At 43.9% G+C, this 22,683-nt stretch overlaps 1 pseudogene; it reads left to right on the top strand.

Annotated features, from left to right (window-relative positions):
• The first annotated feature begins 7,555 nt into the window (after positions 1 to 7,555).
• LOC124555810 lies at positions 7,556 to 7,673 on the top strand (annotated as a pseudogene).
• Positions 7,674 to 22,683: the final 15,010 nt, after the last annotated feature.

Below are 22,683 nucleotides of genomic sequence, written 5' to 3' on the forward strand. Positions count from 1 at the left end.
CTATTCATTGTACTAATACTTCACATCTGTTGGTTAAACGGGATTCAAGGGTTTCCAGGGCAGCTCCTCCAATTTCTAGGATTTTAACGTAGTAAGAAGGGCTTATGTGGGGTGGGAGCAAAGTCTTTACTAAGATCATAAAGTACCAGTGATATGGATACTCGTTTGTGAGAAGCATGATTTATGTTTGTAATAAGGTGCTGTGCTGCTGTTTGTGCACTTCCGATTTCCTGGTTTTCACCATGAGAAAGGTTCCTGCCTCTTAAGGGGACTTACGAGGTCAGTCTTCAACTAAACTTTGCCGAGCCTAGACGAAAAACGCAATTTTTAGGAAATATTCCCTCAGTCTTCAACTAAACTTTGCCGAGCCTAGACGAAAAACGCAATTTTTAGGAAATATTTTGTATAGAAGATATAGGCTAGTGTCACGTTTGTACCAGAAGCAGAAGAAAAGCTGTTTCGAAACCATGTGGTGGTGCTCTTACATTCCGTGTCAAGTGCCCACACTGATCATTAAGGCGTCAGTCGTTCGGCAACCAGTTACTATGATAGAGGATGTGATGTGCGTCTGCGTCACTGCCGGTGTGGTCTGTTGCTGTTGCTCGTTCACCGAACAACGGCGGTCTCCTTGCGTAACGCGCGTACAAAACCGGTGCGTGTCAAAGCGTTAAAAGCGACAGGCGTGCGGCCACCACAAAATCCTCCTGACAAAGTATTTCAAAACAAGTTTTAGATATGCTTTCACTACATTTGTTGGGGTCGCCAAAGTGCTCATCCCTCATACTTTTGTGAGTGCGGACTGGTCTCATTTGTCACTGTCTACTCAGAAAATGTATCCTTAAGTAGGTTTAATGGCGTAATTAAAGATAAGCAGCGGTGGGCGACCAAATAAGATGAAATATATCGGCGGCAGCTCCGCGGGGTCCGGCGCGGCCGACCTCAGACCGCCGACGCGGCAGCCGCAGCCGCAGGCGCGCCGAACCGCAGCCGCGGCCGCGGCCGACACCTCGCGACCCTCATTAGGGCCCTGCCGGGGGGCGGCCCTTCCTCCGCGCCGCCGCCCATTTGCGAGCGTCAGCCCAGCCCTTTGATGTCGGCGCCAGAGGAAAAATGTCGCCGCGGGGGGCGTAATATCAGCTGTAGATAAGGTCCTGCACTTCACGAAACCTTACCTGAGCCACTAACGTATTAGCTCGAAATCAATCGTGCCGCAGAAATGCATACGAGAAATGGCGCGCTGTTAGCGAGCTGAATAAAACGCGTATACAGGAGGATCAGAAGCGCATAATGAAAGAAGGCGGGAACGGTTGAAATCGGACGTACGGCTTAATATCCAGTGTGGAGCGCCCAAACTAATGTAAATTTTGTCATGTATTTCTCAGATTACAACGAACAGGACAAGCAGAAAGGATGTGTACGAGTGCACGCATACGCACACGCAGGGTCTTCAAAAAAGTGTCCAATACTTTGAGACGTGATAGTATTCTTCGAAACAAGTAAAATAAGTCCACTAAACATGTGTACGGAAAGGCATACTTTCCGATATAAACACATGTTTATAGGAAGATCCACACGACGCTTGGTTGCGGATATTAGCACAGTCGTTGCATTGGCGCTCCGTCAAATGTGTCGGCAGGGTATTATGATGTCTTACTCACAACACTCTACCTACCATTAGATGGTCTGCAGTCAGTTGTGTGGTTCGAGTCGTGCTGTAGGCTACGTTAGTTTACGTCGTGTGTGTGTGTGTATGTGTGTATGTGTGTGTGCCTTATCGTACAGTACTGTGAACACTGGGTACGTATCATAGTGTTGTACCTTCTTCCAAACTCGGATTCATGTATGTGTTCACTGTTATTGAGCTGTTTTTACATACAGATGGTGTAATACATTTATATTTTCTCTCTTCCACCACTTGTTAGCAATGAAAGTCCACTACTCGACAAGAGAAATGGCGGATATGATATTCCGCTATGGTTTATCAGTCCTCTACAATGAAGAATATCCACAGCGCAGAGTACTCTCATATAAGCTGTTCGGCAGACTTTTCCAGCGTGTGAGAGGTACACAGGTACTCTAGCACCTCGGAAGACTTACAGTAGAAGGCCCTGCACAGTCCGTACGCCTGACATGGCACAGGGTGTGTTTATCGCAGCAAGTATGCATTTCCGGGCCCATATTTTACGTAATTACCTCAGAAAGAATGCATTTCCGAACCTATTATTGTTGGACTTAGTTTTCTTGTTTCAATGAGACACCTTTTTTAACACTCTCTTTAAACTTACACTGCAAATATTGCGGAGATGGAATGTTCTATTGTCATGCTGCTTTCACAGATTGGATTGTTAGTCAGGGGCTCGTATTGTTAGCCAGTTAACACTCTGTAATTACAAACATACACGTTTAAATGGGAAAATTCCTATTGACGTTGACAAACTAAAAGTAGGGTAAATTAGAATGTAGTGGTGTTTGTAGCGGAATTGTGGTTCGAGTCGTTCACGAGATGTCGTATTTTGGAAAGTTCCTGCACCGAGACTTCAATACTTAAGGTAGCGCACACTAAAGAACAACACAAGAGCATACACTAGTAATGAGGATTCTGACCAGTGACGAGACAATTGACTATCACAGCCGGCCGTTGTGGGCGTGCGGTTTAGGCGCTTCAGTCTGGAACCGCGTGACCACTACGGTCGCAGGTTCGAATCCTGCCTCGGGCATGGATGTGTGTGATGTCCTTAGGTTAGTTAGGTTTAAGTAGTTCTAAGTTCTAGGGGACTTATGACCACAGCAGTTGAATCCCATAGTGCTCAGAGCCATTTGAACCATTTTTTGATGTGTTCAAAATGACCACCGGCAGCGGCAATACACTTTTCCAGTCCGGTATGGAGCGACTGCTGCACACGTCCTAGCATATCAGCGGAGATGTCCGAGCAGGCTGCAGTAATAAGTCGTTGCATATCACCGGCTGTAGTTGGTATGTCCTTGTAGACGGCGTCTTTCAGGCTTCTTCACAGAAAAAAGTCTGCAGGCGTCGAATGCGAGGAACGGGCCGGCCAAGGTACAAGTCCTCCACATCCAATCCACCGATTTTGAAACAATTCGTGAAGACATGCTGTAGTACTTCGTGCACTATGCGCTGAACAGTCATCATGTTGGTACAACAGGCTCCTCCTAGTCTGCAGAGCAACGACTTCCGGCATCCGTGGAAGATGCTATACTTGTGCGCGTTCAATGTTCCGTCTATCAGAAATGGGCCTATGAGCCGATGCGATACGATATTGCAGTATCTGTGTTGTTCTAAATACGATGTATATTACAGCTGATGGTTGTCCATATTTGCAATTACGAATACGTTTAATGTACGAGCTAATGGTTCACTAACCCGCACCAAACCTTCACACTTCATGGACGCTTCCGTTCCACCTGACGGAGCCAACGGGAACTGTCAACAGACCAATAGTGCATCTTGCGACGGTTTACCTGGCCATGATTGGTACTAAACAGGATACAGGGTACATCTGGAGTATCTTGTCTTAATGCCCATCTACAGAAGTTAACACGATTCTCATAGTCGTTTCCAAGCAGTTCTTGATGGAGAGAGATGTGATAGAGGTAGAACCTACGAGAGATTGGTAGGGATGAACACTTGCCTGACTCATGGCGCTTCCTCGTCCGTTTGGCAGCTTTTGGCAACGTGCAGATCAACTGCAACAGCAGCAAAGGCATCCCTTTGTCGTTCGTCTGTCATCACTTGTTTCCTTCTGTTACGTTGTCAAGGTGTTACACTCCCCCTTTCACGTAACTGGTTGGAGAGGTTAATAAATAATTGGCGAGATGGTTGATGTCGTTGGGATATCTTACCACATACACTGTACAAGAACGTACTCAATTCTTCCTACACACTCCATACACCATGAGCATGGGGGCTTTTTCTGCATTTGTAAACCCATCGTCCACTCACGATATACTGCTTCCACACCGGACTGTCACACACTGACCAGCACTCAAGAAATATACAAGCACACTGCAAGCAAACATAACAACGTCGCATGTAGCAGCTACGAGGTTGAATGGCACAAAAAAGTATCAGTGTGGAAACTTTTCACAATACGATATCTCGTAAATGACTCGTACTAGAACCGTGCAACAAACATTCTAGTTTACTCTATTGTTCCATTTAAAAAAGTGTATGTTTGCGCAAAAAATACACGTTCTAAGTATTATTACACTCTGTTTATTGGCTAACAATATGAGTCCCTGACTACCAACCAATCCATTATGTGAAAACCGCATCTCAATAGCACTTTCCATTTCCGCGATATTTGCGGCGCCAGTTTTAGACGATTCACCCGTTTCTACTCTACGTGATCAAAAGTATCCGGCACGCTCCCCCCCCCCCCCCTCCCCAAAAAACATAAGTTTTTCATATTAGGTGCATTATGTTGCCACCTACTGCCAGGTACTCCATATCAGCGACCTCAGCAGTAATTAGACATCGTGAGAGAGCAGAATGGGGCGCTCCGCAGAACTCATGGACATCGAATGTGCTCAGATGATTGGGTGTCACTTGTGTCATACGTCTGTACGCCACGTCTAGGGCCACTGCTTCCGATGTGATAGTGAAGTGGGCACAGCACAAAAGCATCCAAGCTGACCTCGTCTTTTGACTAACAGAGAACGCCGACAGTTGAAGAGCGCCGTAATGTGTAATAGGCAGACATCGGTCCAGACCATCGTACAGGAATTCCAAACTGCTGCAAGTACTATGATAGTTAGGCGCGAGGTGAGAAAACTTGGATTTCATGGTCGAGCAGTTGCTCATAAGCCACATATCACGCCGGTAAATGCCAGACGACGCCTCGCTTGGTGCAAGGAGCGTAAACATTGGACGATTGAAAACTGGGAAAACGTTGTGTGGAGTGGCGAATCATGGTACACAACGTGGTGATCCGATGGCAGGGTGTGGGTATGGCGAATGCCCGGTGAACTTCATCTGCCAGCTGTGTAGTGCCAACAGTAAAATCCGGAGACGGTGGTGTTATGATGTGGTCGTGTTTTTCATGGAAGGGGGCTTGCACCGTTGTTTTGCGTGGCACTATCACAGCACAGGCATTCATTGATGTTTTAAGCACCTTCTTGCTTCCCACTGTTGAAAAGCAGTTCGGGGATGACGATTGCATCTTTCAACACGATCGAGCACCTGTTCATAGTGCAAGGCCTGTGGCGGAGTGGTCACACGACAATAACATCCCTGTAATGGACCGGCCTGCACAGAGTCTGACGTGAATCCTATAGAACACCTTTGGGATGTTTTGGAATGCTGACTTCGTGCCAGGCGTCACCGACCGACATCGATACCTCTCCTCAGTACAGCTCTCCGTGAAGAATGGGTTGTCATCCCCGAGAAACCTTCCAGCACCCGATTGAACGTATGCCTGCGAGAGTGGAAGCTGTCATCAAGGGTAAGGGTGGGCCAACACCATGTTGAATCCCAGCATTACCGATGGAGGGTGCCACGAACTTGTAAGTCATTTTCAGCCAGGTGTCCGGATACTTTTGAACACTTAGTGTATATGCTACAAACGTCACACACTTTCTGCCTGATGCCGCGCGTGGTAGCCGCACGGTCAGAGGCGCCTTATCATGGTCCGCGCGGCTTCCCCCGTCGGAGGTTCGAGTCCTCCCTCGGGCATAGGTGTGTGTGTGTTGTCCTTAGCGCAAGTTAGTTTAAGTTAGACTAAGTAGTGCGTAAGCTTCGGGACCGATGACCTCAGCAGTTGAGTCCCATAAGTCCTTACCACAAATTTCCAAATTTTTCTACCTGATGTTTTTTGCACGGTCGTTAACTGCACCACTAAGTGGTGCCTGTCAGTATAGACTAACCGTTTTGCGTCCACACTTACCTGCTGCCCAGGGGAAAAAAGTGTTAATGCCTAGCTCTTGCTACATGTGCTTCGAGGTACTATTCAACCTAAAAACATATGGCTTGTAACAGCTATAATTATTAGTATGCATATGACGTAAAGGCTGATGAAATGTTGTTTGGTTCACCTTCCTCAGTCATTAATAGAAATACCTGCTGTAAGTTACTTTCCTATGTTAAAAATATGGTTCGGATTGTTATTGTTCTGATGAATTATAACATTTAAATAGTATTTATGGTCAATAGTCTCACAACATATCTGTTATTTTTATGTAATTAAACCTTAAAAACCATTTAATATCAACATCTGGTCATGTGATCGAAAACGCTCCTTTATTGGCTGATGCTGTGGTGACGTCACAGGCTAGGTTCAAAATGGTTCAAATGGCTCTGAGCACTATGCGACTTAACTTCTGAGGTCATCAGTCGCCTAGAACTTAGAACTAATTAAAAACATAACTAACCTAAGGACAGCACACACATCCATGCCCGAGGCAGGATTCGAACCTGCGTCCGTAGCGGCCGCTCGGCTCCAGACTGCAGCACCTAGAACCGCACGGCCACTCTGGCCGGCTCACAGGCTAAGAGTAAGACGAAGGTGTACTTGTGTCATAGGAACGTTAGCCCAAGTGACGAGTTTTTTTTTGTCCTTTTACTGCAAATAGTTTAGCTATATAGTGACGGAAAACGGAATTACAACTTCAAAGTAAGAATGGGAAGGAATTTTGTGAGCGCTGATAGTGAAATTCTTGCTCCACCGATTTAGAGCGGCGATATGTGTAACGACAGACATTCTTTTCCCTTCCACGTATTATAACTACATTGCGACTATCAGTCTTGATTTGAGACCCAAAGCACAGCAAAATTATTCTTGCAAAACTTAGTGCTGATTTCCTGCGTAGAAGGCACTTGGCAGCGTTACAGTAGCTTTTAGGCATTCCGTGGCGCTCCGTATAGCACATTCGACTGTAGTGAAAGAGGTCACTTGTTCGTATGCTAGAAGGGACACACATTTCTAAATGTTTTACACGAAATACGAAAATAGCGTTAGCAACAACTAATTTTAGCAGTTGCTTCGGTTGTTGGATGTGTTATATATGGATGCACATTTGTCTAAGTCTGAGAAACGGACAACAGAGGATAAATGCATTTACTTTGCGGACAAACAACTCACTTTTTTGGATAGCATTGCTAGTGGTGAAGATACGTCCACACTAAAACGAGATGTAGGACAATGTCGTTATACGGAGAGATATAAGGCGTGTACAACATGCAGGTGACACAAACGAGTGCTGTGCTGTGATGTTTGTGAGTTTAAATTAACGTTAGCGTATAAAGCAGACTTACACCATGTTTATGTCAGATGATGAAACTGCGGAAATTTAAACAATAACGATCCTACGTAGACAATATGGAGAAGATAAAAACATTATTTCTAATAAAGTAAGTAATAAAGTGAAGAGTGTACAGCGATTGCAAATGTAAGCACATTTAACAGCAAGGAAAACGTAGTAATATTCTGTTTCTGATCGGTGTGGTGAAGTTTTGTAACTGTCTCTTCTCTCACGTCCATTGCTGCCACTGCCCTCAGTCTAAGTCCACCTAATTATAATTGCCCTTTGTTGCTCTACTGCCAACGGCCTTGCCGCAGTGTTAACACCGGTTCCCGTCCGATCACCGAAGTTAAGCGCTGTCGGGCTGGGCTAGCACTTGGATGGGTGACCATTCGGTCTGCCGAGCGCTGTTGGCAAGCGGGGTGCACTCAGCCCATATGAGGCAAACTGAGGAGATACTTGATTGAGAAGTAACGGCTCCGGTCTCGTAAACTGACATACCGCCGGGAGTGCGGTGTGCTGACCATAAGCCCCTCCCTAACCACATATAGTGACGCCTGTGGGCAGAGGATGACACGGCGGCCGGTCGGCATCGATGGGCTTTCCAAGGCCTGTTCGGACGGAGTTTGGCCTTTTTTTGTTGCTCTGCTATTCGTACTGATGTAAACTCTGCGGTTTTTTGTAATGCGACTACTGTATCTTTTCACCATTTATGTAATATTTACCTCTAAGTGTTGTATCCCATATTAACTATTTTTATTACATTTGTTGTCGTTAAGCGAACATAATGCGAAATGTATAGAATGCTTGGTTTATATGGTATAAAGAGCATTCCAAGATAAATCAATAAATAAAAACATCTGCCGTAAGAGTTCTATAAGGGAGCCCATTTTTGCATTTCCAAATGCAATTAAAAGTAATCACTAATGAAAATGAGAAAACAGCTGTTTGAAATCAGCATCGTGTGATATAATTCGACTAAATTCCATTACCCTTGTTTTGCTTTTGTTGTTGTTAATCTTATATCCTCTACTGAAAACACACAGTCCTTTCAACTGCCCTTTCAAGTCCTTTACTGCGTATGACAGAGTTACAAAGTCTTAGGTAAATCTCATAGTTTTTATTTCTCTTCCTATAACTTTTTATTTCCATTGCAGTTTTTGTTTTCCTATACTGCTTGCACAGTGTGCATTTATCTTCACACACTCTTTTAAACAGTAGTCCAAGAACTGGCCTGTCATATCCAATACTGTTGTTAAGCAATAATATGCTGCAGAAATGACTTGCCATGTGCTTCCAGTAATAGAGGAAAGCCATCCGATCCTGAAAGCACCTATGCAGAGACACTGTCAGTATTACTTGTAAGAACACTGGTAGGGTTGTCCATCTGTAGTAACGCTGAAAACGTTGAAACTATGTGATCTTGTAGCACAGTATCTGTTAACCCACAACACTTCATCTCTAATATACAGGGTGGTCAGAAACAGCCTGATTAACTTGTGAGGATGTTGCAAGGGAGGCTATGCTGAGAAATAACTGTTAAGAACAAAATGCGATACGTTGCGCCATTTCCGACGTATTTAACGTTGAAGTTAGCCAATCAGATCGTTGCGCGCGCAAATTGAAGCACTTGCATGCGCTAAAATACGGTAGTGCACAGACGTTTGTGAGTGACCAATTGTGGAAATGCTCATTAACAGTTAAAATGACCCTTTTCGGAAGTATTAAATCTAAGCTAGATGCGCAAAAGCTATGTTTGTTCAGTGTGATAAAACCAACGGACAACACGTTTGGCGGCACCGCATCGTCCAGGCAGCTTGACGAGGCTGCGAGACGATCTGACACTTCTACAGCGTAGGAGTCTGGTCTGTTGATCCGTAGTCTCTGTGTTTATTTGAACATTCGCGTCGATCACCTAATCTTGGTTTCAGCGACACCATCATCAAATCAGCACAAATACGAAAGAGTCTTTGGCTGTGTTCCTCTGGAAGTAAATTTCACCTTATTCGAATCTATGTCAGTAGTTCGTAACAAATGATAAACGGGGGACACGCATGAATAAGTGACTGAACAAATGATACCTTGGCCTATAGTGAAGATCGAGAGATAAATGCACACTGGTCAGAAAGGCAGTATGGCCCCAAAGTTATTCTTAAATCTTACTGCGAGAGTGCTAGGAGGATTAGATAATATTGCGAAGATGAGGCTTGTGTTAGCCTTGGAATTCGTCAAAGAACAGCATGTTCGTAGTGTTGCTGAAGTCTGCTGCCGACGAAAAATCTTGTATTACTAACAGCAACCGATTTACCTGCTACGTTATCGACGTTGATGACTACAGTGCACTGTATCAAAGAGAACACAAAAACACGCGATTTCGATAGAACAGTTTACATCCTTTTCTTCCTGCTAAGGCAGACAAATGTCAGAATGATTTCCATGGAAATAAGTGACCGATAACTGTGTACCCTCATCCATAACCCGTAGACCCAAATTGGCGCATTGAGGAAGGTGATATACATCTAAAATAGCCAACGGCGATTAGACATCACACCTACAGAAAAACTGTTACTGCAGCTTATGAGTTAGAGAACCCACACTGAATATTGATTTTACCACGTTTTAGCTATATTGGTTGGACTTTACACTTATTTGTCTGTATCATTCTTAAGTGTGGTGTTTGAAGTGCGTAACCATAGTGCTTGAAAATTCATTATTTTAAGTGAGGTAGAACAGTGGTTAGCATGCTCGGTTCATATTCGAGACTCGTATTCCGGCCATTGGCATTTGAGTTTTCAGTGATTTTCGCAATACACTTAACACGAATGCTGCGAACTTTACTGTAACAGGGCCACGGATGATTATCCCCCCCCCCCCCCCCCCCCCCCACTCGCACATTCATTTCGAACTTAACCTCAGTCTCTAATAATTTTGCCATCGCCGATTAGATGCGCCCCATTTTCCGTTTGAAAAGTCGTGAAGGATTAAAACTGTATCCCGGAACGGAACTTTATACTGGACCGTTTTCTTTCGCAGGCGTTGCTATTACCGATTGAGTTGTCGAGATATAAGTAGGGGAGATGTACCGGCAGACTAAAGTCGTGATGAAGTTCGCCACGTTGTCTGCGTGGACAGTGCAACAGCCCACGAAACGCAAGGGTCTGGGCCGTAGCTCACATCCCGCTGCAGAGTGAAAGATTCACCCCGGAACCGCACTGCTTGGTACGGTACTGCTGGTGCCTTTCTCTGACATTGAAACTGGCTCGCCCACTCAGTCGTAATGGGACCTTCAGTTTAATGCGGTACCGAAAAGAAGCTACAATTTAATTTCCTCACAACCACAAATCATTTTAGTGGGCGAAAGCCACGTTAATTAGCTGATAAATATCCTAGCCGCAACGGTGTCCGAGCCCCGGACTTTTCAATTTATAGCCTGATAAGGGCTAATTCTTATTTTGTGTGTTTGTCAAGTTTTACGTTTCTTCGGTACTTTTTAGAAGGCGTCGTCGTCGTCGTCGTCAGTTACATGTGAAAGTGATCGTCAAATGCTTATTCAGCTTCAGTGGGCGTGAAACTCATCATAAAATTTTTATTATGAAGTTGCTTTTAAACCATACTATTTTGCATGTGCTTTGGGAATGTCGCATTCGATAACAGCACCAGCAGGGTGCAGGTACTGTTCTCAGTGGTTGACTGTTTTCCCAGCACGCCCTTAAGGGAATTTGTTTTGTACACAGTATTTTCCTATCGTGCCTAACATCCGTCTGTGATTTGTGTCCCTTTATGTGTTTCTTTATGTGTATACATTTTACTATAGAACGAATACGGTTCAACATCTAGAACGGTTTGCTTTTGTCACTTGTGTTAGCAAAAGATTCTATTTGTCCTTTGTCTTTTTTTGTTCAACTGTGGGTTACAAAGTGATTAACTTCACACTTACCGTGTCAGTTATCAATACATTCGATACTGGGATAATCTAGTGATATTATTTTTCGCGGTCACGTTCATCAGATGTAAAGCGGTTAATTGAACTAAAATTATGTCGTTAGAGCTGTTTATCTGTAGTCTGGTGATAGTTGTAAGACAACATTAGGCGACACTGAAACGATTTTTATCTCAGGGCATGGCTTGAAGAGATCGCGCAGCTCCACGCCATACCCACTTCGTCAACCACCACAACCACAGGCTCCACCGCACTGGCTTGTCGCGTGCGGCCAACACCCCGCCGGGAAGCCGATTGCCTCTCCTCCCCCACGAAACACACAAATTCCTCGATCCCATTGTACTTTTTATTGCTTCCAAGATTAATAGTCCTCTCGCCCTGTTCACCACATTCCTTTCTTTCGGCAGGGTGCGAATATGGAAATAAGTTTAGTCATTTATGTTAACACTGAACAAGGCGTTGTCAAGTAATTTTCTTGCCCACGGCTCGTAAACTGATGTTAGGCCATTTTCGTAGCTTGAATTTCCTCTAACATGAGTTATTAATTAATCTGTCATACTTTCCTTCGTCCTATTCATTTTGTCGAACATTGCGTCTTCTCAGTCGTCCAGTTCTTCTGTAATATTATCTGAATACTGTTCATTTAGAGCGTTATTATCCTAAGTTACTGTTAGTTCAGGTAAGTTTTCCCCCTGTCTCCACTTCAGTTTACATGTCTGCAACATGGAAATACTTGAAGTGCCAAAGACCTTTCGCTCGGTCAGTGGGGCGGAATGTGATTGCATCATATCTTGCCATCCAGGTTTATGTAACTCGTGATTCTCCTAATAAAACTTAAGGCAAATGTGAGGCCGTTCCTTTAAGAACACAGCGTATTTCCTTTATTTTTATCCAATCGTATCTTATGCTCAGTCTCTAATAACTTCGTCATCGACGGGACATTAAACAGTGAGGCCGGCCGACGTGGCCGAGCGGTTCTAGGCGCTTTAGTCTGGAACCGCGCGACCGCTACGGTCGCAGGTTCGAATCCTGCCTCGGTCATGGATGTGTGTGGTGTCCTTAGGTTAGTTAGGTTTAAGTAGTTCTAAGTTCTAGGGGACTGATGACCTCAGATGTTAAGTCCCATAGTGCTCAGAGCCATTTGAACCATTAAAGAGTGACTTACCTTTATTCTGTTTACTGAAGTGAAGACGAGGTAGAAGCAAGAGAAATAGATGTGCTCTTATGTTTATCCCTATCTCTAACGAAGCTGCAAATTTACCCGAGGAACTGTACTTTCGTAGAGAGTGTAGTAGCTGAGTCTCAGATTTCCTTTTTCTAGTATTTTACAGCCGTTCTCACAGTGGAAGTTATCGTCCGTTGACTGATTTTTCTTCATATGGCCTGCAATGATACATTTGTCGCTGCAACCACGCGAGGTGTATCAGTGGTTAAGAGTGAAATGTTTCTTCGTCTCGCGGTCTGAGTGGTGGTGACATTGCGCGAACTCTCGCTCCCGGCCACAGCCGGAATCCCCGTTCTCTTCCGTTAATTAACTATGAAGCGAATTTCGCTGGAATCGGATTAATGCTCAGAGCTGTTACAAGTCAGAATAATGTCCTAGTAAAGGTCGCCAGCCTCCCTTTTACTCGGTTAAACGTCCACTGCTTCCTGTAGCCAACCAGCTGCGCTTAGAAAGACTTCGAGGACCGATCACTGGACTGAAAATATACACCGCTAACAGTTCATGCCCTGCCCTCAGGTGGCTCCCGCTAGCTTCCATCGAAAATCTCTAGCAGAAATAAAACCGGATAACAGTTCAAAGTCAAGAGGCAAAAATCACACAAACTCTACACTCCACATTTCCGGAAAGTAGTCCTTATCTAGTCAGTCTCTTACATAAAAGCTCACCTACTGCTAGCTAATAACTCCATTATCTGATACCGGCCTCGTCTCGCCAACGTGCGCACAACGCCAAAGCGCACGCTTGACTACACAGGAAAGCAACCGACCAGTCCACACGCGAAACACACTAGCATATTCCTTCAGTCTTCGGGGATCAGAAAACCACCTAACTCAGAAATCAGTAATACCCTCGAATCACTGCTGCGACTCCACCACCCACGAGGGGCCGTCGATCGACCGCTCGATTTCACGCGTTCCACACTACTCCTGAAATACGTTTAAACATTCCGACTTTTTTTCTAATCAGCCTGAGGAGCAGAATTCATACCTTAATCTTACCATTAACAGCACTCCTGTGCAAAGTGCTCTTTCGTGCCAGGACTTTGTGCAAGTTTATTTGATACAGGGGCTGTAAAACATCTGCTGTCACGAAAAAGTCAGGAGCCGGTAAGCCAGCACTGTAGGCTCGGACAACAAACCACTTAGACGCATTACGGAAGGACCGATCCGTCATCTGCATGCTGAACAGATGTCCGTTTCCACCGGAATCCGTGTACCAGCTGCGGCGTCCTCTACAGCCAAAAGGATGACACCTTGCGTGGCTGGGAATGACGTGTTACAACAGGAAGGAAGGTCCTGCCTAACATCTCTTTGACGACGATGTGATTAGAGGTGGAGTACTAGTTCAGATTGGGGAAGGGAATGGACCATGCTCTTTCAAAGTAACCACCTCGGCAGCCGTCTAATGCGCTTTATGGAAATCACAGAAAACCTAAACATGGATTACTGGATGGGGACAGAACTGCCGTACTCCCGGATAAATGCCCAGTGTCTTAACCACTGTGGCGCCTCACTCAGTTAGGAGACTGGACTTGTGACAGGAGAAGTGGCTTGAAGCCTCTTCATATTGCGCAGAATTCGGTTTGCCATGCTTCCCGGCATCACGGCTGGTGAATGCTACGCTGATTTCTCAAACAAAGCCACGGCAGATTTCTTTCTTATCCTTCTCCAATCCAAGTTACGAAACCGTATCTGATAATTTTGACGTCGACTGGACGTTAAATGCAAATATTGGTCATTTCCTTTGTCTTCCATTTACTATAGATACTTGAAGTTTTTTTATCTGCAGCTAACATTTGACGCAGAGGGTATTCTTTCTTAACTTGAAGTACTCCCTATATTATTAATTTTTTATATTTACTCTTAGATTATGCTTTTTGCGATATTAAAATTACTTGATCTGCACACAAACTCATGATGTAATTTATTCGTACTTCCTTTTGTATGTAAAATGATGATTCTATATAACGGCTATTGTCTTCTCTGCGAGATGTTGTGGTATTAAAGACCCGTTCGAAAACTAGCCGGCAGTTGTATGGATCACTATATTTAATCTGCTGAAGTTCAGTTTACCATGCTGATTATTCAGTGAGAGTCAGTCTGAAACATTTGCTTTAGAACTGCTCTCATCGTGGTAACCGTATTGCAGTTGGTGCATTGTTGGGGGTTCCTGTACGTTTTAGACAATCTCTTCACGTATTCGGAATAATGCCTACGTCAAAAAGATAGGGATTCCAGCTAGCGAGGATAATTTTGTTATTTATTCAGAAGCCTTATATCAGATGCGTACAATTTACTAATAACAAGCGTCAAAGTTTTTATTTGCAATTAAAAAAAATGAAAATCGGACTTTCTAAATGACTGTCACATTGTGACTGGAGTTCTGTGTGCCTCCGCTGACGTTCTTCGTCACGTGGTACTTGTCTCATTCTCGTAGCCAAACGCTTAATGAAATGGCGAATGTGTCATTCATTTGAACCTATTTAGCAAAAACGTTTTGCAGTACATTAGCAAGTCTAGTTTTTCCATAGGTTCTGTCTTCTGTCGCAGATGAAACAGCGATGAACAGGATGAATTTGGACGCAAACACTGCAGTATTCCGGTTTCGTTAGTCTACCGCCACTGACAAACGTCATCTGCCTCTTTTCCCGGCAAAAAACAAGGAGACTGGTTTTTTCTGCAAATTCGTTTTAGGTAAGAAAGAGGAATATTTTGTGTGCCTATAGGGTATTTTGAGAGAGAGCTAGTAGAGGCAGTTATATGATCAGAAGAAGAAAAGAAGTAAAAGAACAAGAGAGTAACTAGAACCAAGAAATGAGGAAATAAATTATGAATTTAAAGGAACTGATATAAACGAAATTTTGAATATGAAGAGCTAGGATATGAGAATTGAAAAGTTATTAACGAAAGAGCAATGTTTTGCGCTTCAAGCTTTTGCGCCAGAAGCTGGCAATTGTCAGGCCGTCATCCCTTACCGGTTTAATTTTTAGTACTTTCTTATTTTATTTGTATGTCATTTGTCATTCAATTGTTTTTCGTGTGGTGAGTACGTATCGTAGTGTTAACATTGTCTGGTCTAGATGTGGACTAGATTTGTGTGATCCATGACCTGTTCGGGTAAGAAAATGGAATTTTGAACTCCATAATCAGTAATAGCGATAAATCACTGTTGTTCTGATTAATGACCTAATCGTGAAAATCCACAAAACTCACATTCTGGAGGGACGAACTTATAATCCCCGGCCGGCCATCTTGCCGGGATGTGTCCCTTGAAAATGACGCGACCAATTTCCTTCCACGCCAAGAGCTCGTCTCTAATGCCTGTTTCATCGACGGAACTTTAAAACGTAAATTCTTATCTTCCGAAGTTAACATAATACACCTTCTACGCGTAACTTAGTTTTTGCAAAGTATCAAGTCCGTTAATCCAACGTTACTACGTTTACTTTGGATTCGTGCTTGTTGGTCAGTTCTGATAGCGAGAAGTTGGGGAGAGCGTCGGATGCCGTGAGAGTGGATTCAGCCCAGCCGAGCAACGGCCGGGGGAGGGAATGAAGACGTCCGCGAGCGGAGGCAGCCGCCGACCCGGCGTACTCTAAATCCCGCCTTTGTTGAGCTCCACCAGGTGGTAACAAAGGCTCCCGAGGCTAATGATGATACACTGCTTCCGGCGTGTACTTGCCGTAACGTGGATCCAGCCTCCGTCCCGCGTTACACACGCCTCCTGATAGCAGCTGCTGCCTGCTTGTCAGTGCATGTTTACCTGGTTGTAATGAAATAGATGTGATGAGTAGTTCTTCACTTTCAGCATGCAACACGTAGTGCAACTGAATTCTCCGAACATGATCTTATTCGTATTTTTCATCACATCAGTATGCGCGCGCACCCCACAAGAATGATAATGAAATGGACTGTGGTTTCGAAACCCTATACACTTAAATTACTCCTATTTATTTCTTGGCGAAAATTTATCACTTTGTGCTATAAGAAAAGTTTTGTGTGTGTGCATGCATCTGTTGAGACAATGCTGTGGTACGAATGTCCTCTCGAAATGAGGAGTTGAAACTTTTAGAGTAAAGAGTGTTTCACGTTCTTCGGACGTTTCAGTTGTATTTAGTGATTCTAGAACATCCAGTAGGTAAACCTTTCCGTGTATATGCCAGTTATAAGTCAACTAACTGGTTTAATTTTGAGCTTTATTTCCTCGTTAAAACGGACAGATTTCTTACATGCGAAGTTAGAGGCCTGCAGTGAGTGCTTACATAATATTGAAATGGGAACTTCTTTAATAGGAACTGAAAAATGCTTCTCTTTTTCATTAAGAAGTTGGTTTGATAAAGAGTGGTAAATTTTTCTCGAAAGAACAGATCGTTTTTGATGCGCCTTCATGGTTGGTAAGCTTGGTTATTCCAAGGATCGCGTAAATAATTTCAACAGCATATAGCGTACAATTCATTGTTGGCGGCCGTCTGAATTAGCCAAAGTGACGACCGCGATTGAAAATCGAGAAAAGCAAATTTCGTGCTGTTAATAAACAGTTTAATTTGAAAGGTTGGACTACCACACAAATCAAAAGAGAATTGGATGAAGTTCACGCCAGCTCTGCACCATCGGTGAAGACCATTTACTTCTGGATTGATGAATTTAAACGTGGTCGGATGTCATGGAAGACGAAGTGAGCTCCGGCCGTCCAACTGAGGTCACCACAAAGGAAACCACTGACAAAATCCATGATAATGCGAGATTGCTCAATAAAAATTCGTGAGTGTGTTGAGACTGTAGGCACCTCAAGTGAGTGAGAGCATAATATCCTGTATGGAGAAGTGGCTCTGAAGAAGCTGTGTGCTAGATGGGTGCCGCGATGGCTCACAGTCAGTCAAAACCGCATCCGCCACAACATTTCAGCAGACCGAGGTTGGCACGCAAAAACGTTCTCTTTCACCAGGATGATGTAACACAACACACATCAGCGATAACAGTGGCAAAAGTACATAAATTGGTTAATCATCCCGGTTATTCACCAGCCTTAGCACCAAGTGATTTCTTCCTGTCTCCTCACTTGAAAATTTGGCTTACTGGAAAGAAATTTTCATCAAATGAAGAGGTGATAGTTGGAGTCAACGAGTATTTAACAAAGTTTGACAGAATCTTTTTTCTGATGGGATGAAAAAGCTGGAGGATTTCTGGACTAAGTGTATAACACTCAAAAGATACTGTTTCGAGAAGCAAGGTGGGTTGTTTGCGAAACAAACATTTTTTGCCAAACTAATCAAACCAACTTCGTACATCAGTTTTGTTTTCGCTGCCTGCTGTTGTACACTGTCGTCGGCTGTCATTTGTGATTTATGAGAGTATCTAACAATACTTCGGACCAAAATTGCTATAAAATATAGAGTTAATTTCTTGACATTAACTTCCTAATTTAAGTAAGTGTAACTTTATATTTAAACTTACAAAATTTTTACATCCCAAATTCTCAAATAAATTGATTTGCATTTTTTCGGAATCCTACAGAAACCAAAAAACTATGGAAATGAGAGAAAGTAGTGGACGAAGTTCTGTACCAACGGGTAGATTTTCCATTTCGTCGAGAACACATTGCGCGTCCAGATTTAACGTCGTTGTTCGCCAACCATTTGTACATAAGACATTTTATAGGTTTCCGAAATCCAACTGATGTTCCAAAATAGCTTGGTGATTGGGAAAGGTACGTCGCGGCATCTCTTCCAATTTAAGGCAATTTTCTGGTATGCTTTCTGTTTCCCTCGCCTCACTGCTATGTTTATGAATGTTTAATGAACGTTTTTGACATATTGCGTTAGGTGCCGATGTTGAACAGCAGAGACTGGAGTAGCGAGATCACTCAGTGATGGACCTCGGCTGGTCGTCGCACGTTGCGTGTCTCCGCGCTGTATAGGTTAGTAGGAACGACGGGCTCCCGTCTATCCCGCAGAGAGAGGCGAGACCTCTCAGCTCGGTTCGTGATTCGCTATCGGCCGTTCCGTCTTATTTACTGCTTCTGGACATGCATGTACGGCGATATTTAAACCAGTCCTACGCGCTGCGAGTAAACAATACCATCGCTTACGTAATAAAACAAGTTACTGGCGCTCTGTACAGATTTACCGCTAAAAAATTGTCGACCGCGATTCTGTCTGAGCACGGTTTGGATTTAGTACACATTTGTGGTGTGTGTGTGTGTGTGTGAGAGAGAGAGAGAGAGAGAGAGAGAGAGAGAGAGAGAGAGATATGCTCACCGACCCACCGGTGTCGTAGTTTTATAATAGTTCAATCACATGCAAATTTTTAAAATGCGTACGGTAATTCATCGTCGCATCCGTCAGCCCCCCCCCCCCCCCCCCCAAAAAAAAAAAATTAAGATTCTGAATCCCAAATGTGAAGGCTCCTGCATAATATCCCTGACACATTTTCTCCAAGGTAGCTTCATTTGCTCATTATTGACAAAACCGAGACAGTAAAATAAATCGGAAATAGTTTTCATTATGTCAGTGTATATTTCGATATACAGCGTCATCATCAGAGTTTCAGTTCGGTGATCCCTCATTGTTGCGTCAGCACGCCAGAAACCTGTATTTGTAGATTTTGTAGCTTCTTTGATATGACGTGACAGTAAAGTTAGAAAACCTAAACAAAAGGTGAGAGAGACGTCACTGTTATGTCATATGCAAAAGAAATCAATAAAATTCATAGATGGGCTTTTATGGCGTGCTGACTACGCGATGAAGGTCCTACATAGAAACTGAAACACTGATATGTGACTTCGACGGGGTCAGGGATTTTCTCTGCCTCATGATGACTGGGTGTTGTGTGATGTCCTTAGGTTAGTTAGGTTTAAGTAGTTCTAAGTTCTAGGGGACTGATGACCGTAGATGTTAAGTCCCATAGTGCTCAGAGCCATTTGAACCATTTTTTGTGACTTCGAAATGTGCGTTGACATGGTAAAACGCTATTCATTAGAAAGTGTGAAACGCAATAAGAGAACTGAAATCTCGCCTAAAAGTGAGTTCATGTTTTAGCGCAAGTTTTAACAACTGGAAATGTTAATGCACTGACGCATTTCATCGTTTCTAGTGGTTATTTCACTCCTTTGTCGTATTCTTGAAGTTACGAGTTTTGCATACGCTTAAACGTAGAAGACGAAAAAATACCATCCTAAGGTTTCAAAAATGGTTCAAATGGCTCTGAGCACTATGCGACTCAACTTCTGAGGTCATCAGTCGCCTAGAACTTAGAACTAATTAAACCTAACTAACCTAAGGACATCACACACATCCATGCCCGAGGCAGGATTCGAACCTGCGACCGTAGCGGTCACGCGGTTCCAGACTGAAGCGCCTTTAACCGCACGGCCACACCGGCCGGCCCCTAAGGTTTCACCAAATATCAATCTACCTCGCTGTCACGTAAAATAGGGCACACATTACTAACATGCATTAAAGCGTCAACCTGTTGTGTAATCGCACGTAGGTCATAATGCACAATTCCTAAAACATTTTTCTCCATTGCAGGTGTTCTTACATGGCAGTTCCTAACCAGCTTCAACACACAACACTCTTCGCCAGATCTGGCTTCCGTTATAAATGTGTTATAGATACATGTTAGTGATGCATACAGTAAAACTTCTATGATTTTTACCGATCATCCTGTAAAAAGGTTAGATGGAGCAGGCCAGTAGTATTATAATTTAAAATAAATATCGGAAAAAGTCCTTAGATAAGCGAATGTTTTCTGTATAACCTGCGTAAGAAAATTTTCGGGCAATGAAAACATAGTAGATCTAATATGACCTGGAACGCAAACGTGTGTGTGTGTGTGTGTGTGTGTGTGTGTGTGTGTGTGTGTGTGTGTGTGCGTGCGTGCGTGCGCACGCGCATGCGCGCGCAGAGGAAGGGAGTGGAGGAGGAGGTACGTACTTCAAAATACACCAGGAAAAAAGAAAAGCAAAATTTATGAAGCAATACAGTTGTGCCAAAAATATAGAAACACCTGTATGCAAACATATGTCCATTACAGTTGACATTACTAGTAAGGCTTTTCGTCGTTCGGTAGTTTGAAATGGGATTGTATATTTTTTTGAAGATTAAATACTGTTGGTGATCATAGAATGTAGTAGGAAAATGGTTCAAATGGCTCTGAGCACTATGGGACTTAACATCTATGGTCATCAGTCCCCTAGAACTTAGAACTACTTAAACCTAACTAACCTAAGGACAGCACACAACACCCAGCCATCACGAGGTAGAGAAAATCCCTGACCCCGCCGGGATTCGAACCCGGGAACCCGGGCGTGGGAAGCGAGAACGCTACCGCACGACCACGAGATGCGGGCTAGAATGTAGTAGGAACCGAGCTGACTGCAGGACCGTTGATATTCACAATATATATAAATGACCTTGTGGATAACATCGGAAGTTCACTGAGGCTTTTTGCGGATGATGCTGTGATATATCGACAGGTTGTAACAATGGAAAATCGTACTGAAATGAAATGCAGGAGGATCTGCAACGAATTGACGCATGGTGCAGGGAATGGCAACTGAATCCCAGTGTAGTCAAGTGCAATGTGCTGCGAATACGTAGAAAGAAAGATCCTTTATCATTTAGCTACAATATAGCAGGTCAGCAACTGGAAGCAGTTAATTCTATAAATTATCTGGGAGTACGCATTAGGAGTGATTTAAAATGGAATGACCATATAAAGTTGATCGTCGGTAAAGCAGATGCCAGACTGAGATTCATTGGAAGAATCCTAAGGAAATGCAATCCGAAAACAAAGGAAGTAGGTTACAGTAAGCTTGATCGCCCGCTTTTTGAATACTGCTCAGCAGTGTGGGATCCGTACCCGATAGGGTTGAAAGAAGAGATAGAGAAGATCCAACGGAGAGCTGCGCGCTTCGTTACAGGATCATTTAGTAATCGCGAAAGCGTTACGGAGATGATAGATAAACTCCAGTGGAAGACTCTGCAGGAGAGACGCCCAGTAGCTCGGTACGGGCTTTTGTTGAAGTTTCGAGAACATACCTTCACCGAGGAGTAAAGCAGTATACTGCTCACTCCTACGTATATCTCGCGAAGAGACCATGAGGATAAAATCAGAGAGAATAGAGCCCACACAGAGGCATACCGACAATCCTTCTTTCCACGAACAATACGAGACAGGAATAGAAGGGAGAACCGATAGAGGTATTCAAGGTACCCTCCGCCACACACCGTCAGGTGGCTTGCGGAGTATGGATGTAGATGTAGATGTATGATTGACTAAATTCCAGCATTCAACGTCTTATCTGATAACGCAACTTAGTGATAATGTTCTGACTGGCGAGACGCAGGCATGTAAGACATATTTATTGTCCCTGCACGTCAACATTTCTGGTCGCAAAGTGGCCAAAACACACACATTTCATGAGGAATCTCGCATGCTTACTCGTTGGTACATACATATATCAGCATGTATTTGTAATGTTCAAAAACCAATATGCTAATCTTATATTTGATGTTCTTAGAGTATTTTAACTTCGTATCTAATAAAAATAATTTGTTTGTTGCAGGTTCTTTGAAATAGTGGACACATTTCTGGAACAAAATGATGAAGCAGGTAAGAAAATGTTTTTGTACTGTGTTATAAGCTGTCAGAAAGAAAGCATAGCTTTTGAAGGGCCTCCCGCTGACCGCAGCAGCTGTGCACGTGTTGGCTGCAACGCGGGGAATACGGAGAAATTCTCGTCGGTGTGAATACGATTATATCGTCGGACGCAAACTCGTGTTTGAAGCGGCGCGCGTTCTGTAATGAGGCACGTCATTAATGTGGTTAGCGTGGAATGCGGTGTTGTCACGTGTAGTCCTTACACGTTTCTGACAGTTATAACTTCATTTAGTGCCCAGGGTGAGCCAAGTATAGGTCTCGGGCGAACACGCACACTAATAAATATGTTCCTGAGTGGAAGTTTGTGTTAAAATTATTGAGCGTGCGAGAATCTAGTTTGTGTTTCGAGTTCGATCAACTCGGTCATTAATAGTAAGTGGCTTTCAGAAATTATCGGCTTGTCCCCCGCCGCCCGGCGCGGCAGTTCTTTGTGGTGGAAACCGTCGGCACGGCCGAGGCTGCCCGCCTGCCTGCCTCTGGACTCCTCGAGGCCTCTCGCCGTCGCATCGGAGCTCAGCGCAGTCGACCCCGCTTTAGCCGACCAGGCCGTACTTCACGAATCGCTTCGCAGTCGTCATCTGCCACGTTATCAGCAGAGT

This window comes from Schistocerca americana, chromosome 1 (genome assembly GCF_021461395.2).
Source record: "Schistocerca americana isolate TAMUIC-IGC-003095 chromosome 1, iqSchAmer2.1, whole genome shotgun sequence".
Lineage (NCBI taxonomy): Eukaryota > Metazoa > Arthropoda > Insecta > Orthoptera > Acrididae > Schistocerca > Schistocerca americana.